The 4,650-nt window shown below is 42.1% G+C and overlaps 1 pseudogene; it reads right to left on the reverse strand.

Moving 5' to 3' along the window:
• Positions 1-207: 207 nt before the first annotated feature.
• Positions 208-1,780, reverse strand: LOC103078533 (stress-induced-phosphoprotein 1 pseudogene; annotated as a pseudogene).
• Between the last annotated feature and the right edge of the window lie 2,870 nt (positions 1,781-4,650).

Below are 4,650 nucleotides of genomic sequence, written 5' to 3' on the forward strand. Positions count from 1 at the left end.
GAGAGACTGTGTGTATGCTAGGAGGGCCCAGAGGCCGCACAAATGACTCCAGTACAAGTCTCTGTATCTTCCACATAGGTCTGTATAAACATATAGAGAAGATGTTCCCTTTTTCCCCTTCTCTCTCTTCTGCTCTATGCTGCTTGCCACAGTTCCCACTCCTTTTTCCACATGAGGGTGAAGGGAAGGGTTATGATGAGCAAGTCATCACTGAATTGCAATCAGACCCACATCCAGCAGCTTCTGGATCTTCTGCACTGTTACAGGATTCTTCATGTGTCCGCTGAGTGCCTGGGGGTCTTTCTGCATCTGTTGCAGGATGAGCCACATGGCCAGGTCACTCATCTGCTGTACCTTGGCCACGGCCCATCGCTTCACATCTTCAGGGCTGTCATGTTGGTTGTACAGGACCATCATGTAGCCATGGTAAACATCTGCTACTTCCTTACAATGAAGTCCAGGTCTAGTGCCTTCTGGCAGACATCCATGGATTTTGTATGGTCCTTCGTTGCTTCTTAGGGCAGCTGCTTTCCGTGTATAACCCTTGGTGAGGGTCAGTTCTAGCTGGATACATTCCTCACAGTCCTTGAGTGGCAGCTGAAACTCCAGGAGTTTGATGAAGCAGGTAGCTCGATTGCTGTACAATTTGGTATCTCTTGGGTTCCTGTTGGATGGCTTCTGTATAGTGCTTCCTGGCCTGGGGATATTTCCAAAGCTAGGCCAGGGTTTATGTAGTCTAGACACTCTTGCTCCTTCAGGATTTTCTCTGCCTGTTGGCATTTCTTGAGCACATCTGGGGTTCAGTGCCCTGCCAGAGATTTGTAGAAATGGATGGCATCCTTGTACTTTCCTTCTTTGAAATAGGCTCTGTCAATTTGACATAAGCTTTGGCAATCTGTCGAGGATAGTCTTCTTGCTTGTCTAGCCCCTCTCCGATGGCCTTCTCACAAAGCTCCTGACATTCACTCTAGTCGCCCTTTGTGAAATACATGGCTGCTTGATTGGTCATGCGAGTCATGTTGGTGGGGTCCTGGCCGTTGCTTCTGTCATACTGTTTCAAGGCTGTGTCAAAGTCTTTTTGCTTACAGGCATCCTTCCCCAGCTTTTCCTTTCATTGCCTGCTTATTATTCCCTGGAATATCTTCTTCCATTGGCTCTGACTTGGTTTCCTTTTAGGGAGAAGGTGGTGGTGGAGGGGTCTCAACTTCTTCCTCCTCATCCATACTGCCCAGATAGCCTCGAAGGCGACACTGAGGGTAGTCACGATCTGGGGATGTTGCAGTTTTTGCCCAGGTCAGACGGCCTGTTTGACATTGTTCTATCAGTTCCTGGTAGGTAGGATCTAGGAGCAGTGTCCTTGACCTGGGATCACTCTCCAACTTCTGGAACAGATCGGACATGTTGAAAGCATTCTTGAATTTCGGCTGACTGAGGCTCGATATTCTGTAAACCCTCTTTGAGCTGAGGATCGTTTGCTTCATGTTTTAAAACCTTGTCATAGTTTCGAGTGGCAGATTTAAAAAAGTTTAAGAGCTCAAGAGCGGCTGCTTTTTGGGAATAGCCTTTGCCCCAGGCAGGTTTTAAGTCAATGGTTTTGCAACCATCCTCATAAGCCTTCTGGCGGTCTCTGTTCTTGGTGTAGGATGCTGAGCGATTGCTGGAGAGCACATGGGCCTGGGGATCTGACTTACTGCCTCAGAGCGGCACTGTAATCCACCATCCATGTTGCCAGCACTCAGGGCCTTATTGCCCTTCACTTTACCTCATTTACCTGCTCCATAGCCTGGCGGCAAACCCCATTCAATAGACTTGATCTGCTCCCTGTTCCCAGCCTAGAGTTTTGTTTGTTTGTTTGTTTTTTTACATCTTTATTGGAGTATAATTGCTTTACAATGGTGTGTTAGTTTCTGCTTTATAACAAAGTGAATCAGTTATACATATACATATGTCCCCACATCTCTTCCCTCTTACGTCCCCCTTCCTCCCACCCTCCCTATCCCATCCCTCCAGGACGGCACAAAGCACGGAGCTGATCTCCCTGTGCTATGAGGCTGCTTCCCACGAGCTATCTACCTTACGTTTGGTAGTGTATATATGTCCATGCCTCACTCTCACTTTGTCACAGCTTACCCTTCCCCCTCCCCATATCCTCAAGTCCATTCTCTAGTAGGTCTGTGTCTTTATTCCTGTCTTACCCCTAGGTTCTTCATGACATTTTTTTTCCCTTAAATTCCATATATATGTGTTAGCATACGGTATTTGTCTTTCTCTTTCTGACTTCACTCTGTATGACAGACTCTAGGTCTATCCACCTCATTACAAATAGCTCAATTTCGTTTCTTTTTATGGCTGAGTAATATTCCATTGTATATATGTGCCACATCTTCTTTATCCATTCATCCGATGATGGACACTTAGGTTGTTTCTACCTCCAGGCTATTGTAAATAAAGCTGCAATGAACATTTTGGTACATGACTCTTTTTGAATTATGGTTTTCTCAAGGTATATGACCAGTAGTGGGATTGCTGGGTCATATGGTAGTTCTATTTGTAGTTTTTTAAGGAACCTCCATACTGTTCTCCATAGTGGCTGAACCAATTCACATTCCCACCAGCAGTGCAAGAGTGTTCCCTTTTCTCCACACCCTCTCCAGCATTTATTGTTTCTAGATTTTTTGATGATGGCCATTCTGACTGGTGTGAGATGATATCTCATTGTAGTTTTGATTTGCATTTCTCTAATGATTAATGAAGTTGAGCATTCTTTCATGTGTTTGTTGGCAGTCTGTATATCTTCTTTGGAGAAATGTCTACTTAGGTCTTCTGCCCATTTTTGGATTGGGTTGTTTGTTTTTTTGTTATTGAGCTGCATGAGCTGCTTATAAATTTTGGAGATTAATCCATTGTGAGTTGCTTCATTTGCAAATATTTTCTCCCATTCTGAGGGTTATCTTTTGGTCTTGTTTATGGTTTCCTTTGCTGTGCAAAAGCTTTGAAGTTTCATTAGGTCCCATTTGTTTACTTTTGTTTTTATTTCCATTTCTCTGGGAGGTGGGTCAGAAAGTATCTTGCTGTGATTTATGTCATAGAGTGTTCTGCCTATGTTTTCCTATAAGAGTTTGATAGTTTCTGGCCTTACATTTAGGTCTTTAATACATTTGGAGCTTATTTTTGTGTATGATGTTAGGGAGTGATCTAATCTCATACTTTTACATGTACCTGTCCAGTTTTCCCAGCACCACTTATTGAGGAGGCTCTCCTTTCACCACTGTACATTCCTGCCTCCTTTATCAAAGATAAGGTGACCATATGTGCATGGGCTTATCTCTGGGCTTTCTATCCTATTCCATTGATCTATCTTTCTGTTTTTGTGCCAGTACCATACTGTCTTGATTACTGTAGCTTTGTAGTATAGTCTGAAGTCAGGCAGCCTGATTCCTCCAGCTCCATTTTTTGTTCTCAAGATTGCTTTGGCTATTCGGGGTCTTTTGTGTTTCCATACAAATTGTGAAATTTTTTGTTCTAGTTCTGTGAAAAATGCCAGTGGTAGTTTGATAGGGATTGCATTGAATCTATAGATTGCTTTGGGAAGTAGAGTCATTTTCACAATGTTGATTCTTCCAATCCAAGAACATGGTATATCTCTCCATCTGTTTGTATCATCTTTAATTTCTTTCATCAGTGTCTTATAATTTTCTGCATACAGGTCTTTTGTCTCCTTAGGTAGGTTTATTCCTAGATATTTTATTCTTTTTGTTGCAATGGTAAATGGGAGTGTTTTCTTGATTTCACTTTCAGATTTTTCATCATTAGTATATAGGAATGCCAGAGATTTCTGTGCATTAATTTTGTATCCTGCTACTTTACCAAATTCATTGATTAGCTCTAGTAGTTTTCTGGTAGCATCTTTAGGATTCTCTATGTATAGTATCATGTCATCTGCAAACAGTGACAGCTTTACTTCTTCTTTTCCGATTTGGATTCCTTTTATTTCCTTTTCTTCTCTGATTGCTGTGGCTAAAACTTCCAAAACTATGTTGAATAAGAGTGGTGAGAGTGGGCAACCTTGTCTTGTTCCTGACCTTAGTGGAAATGCTTTCAGTTTTTCGCCATTGAGGATGATGTTGGCTGTGGGCTTGTCATATACGGCCTTTATTATATTGAGGAAAGTTCCCTCTACACCTACTTTCTGCAGGGTTTTTATCATAAATGGGTGTTGAATTTTGTCAAAAGCTTTCTCTGCATCTATTGAGATGATCATATGGTTTTTCTCCTTCAATTTGTTAATATGGTTAATCACATTGATAGATTTGCGTATATTGAAGAATCCTTGCATTCCTGGAATAAACCCCACTTGATCATGGTGTATGATCCTTTTAATGTGCTGTTGGATTCTGTTTGCTAGTATTTTGTTGAGGATTTTTGCATCTATGTTCATCAGTGATATTGGCCTGTAGTTTTCTTTCTTTGTGACATCCTTGTCTGGTTTTGGTATCAAGGTGATGGTGGCCTCGTAGAATGAGTTTGGGAGTGTTCCTCCCTCTGCTATATTTTGGAAGAGTTTGAGAAGGATAGGTGTTAGCTCTTCTCTAAATGTTTGATAGAATTCGCCTGTGAAGCCATCTGGTCCTGGGCTTTTGTTTGTTGGAA

This window comes from Lipotes vexillifer, unplaced genomic scaffold (genome assembly GCF_000442215.2).
Source record: "Lipotes vexillifer unplaced genomic scaffold, Lipotes_vexillifer_v1.1 scaffold597, whole genome shotgun sequence".
Lineage (NCBI taxonomy): Eukaryota > Metazoa > Chordata > Mammalia > Artiodactyla > Lipotidae > Lipotes > Lipotes vexillifer.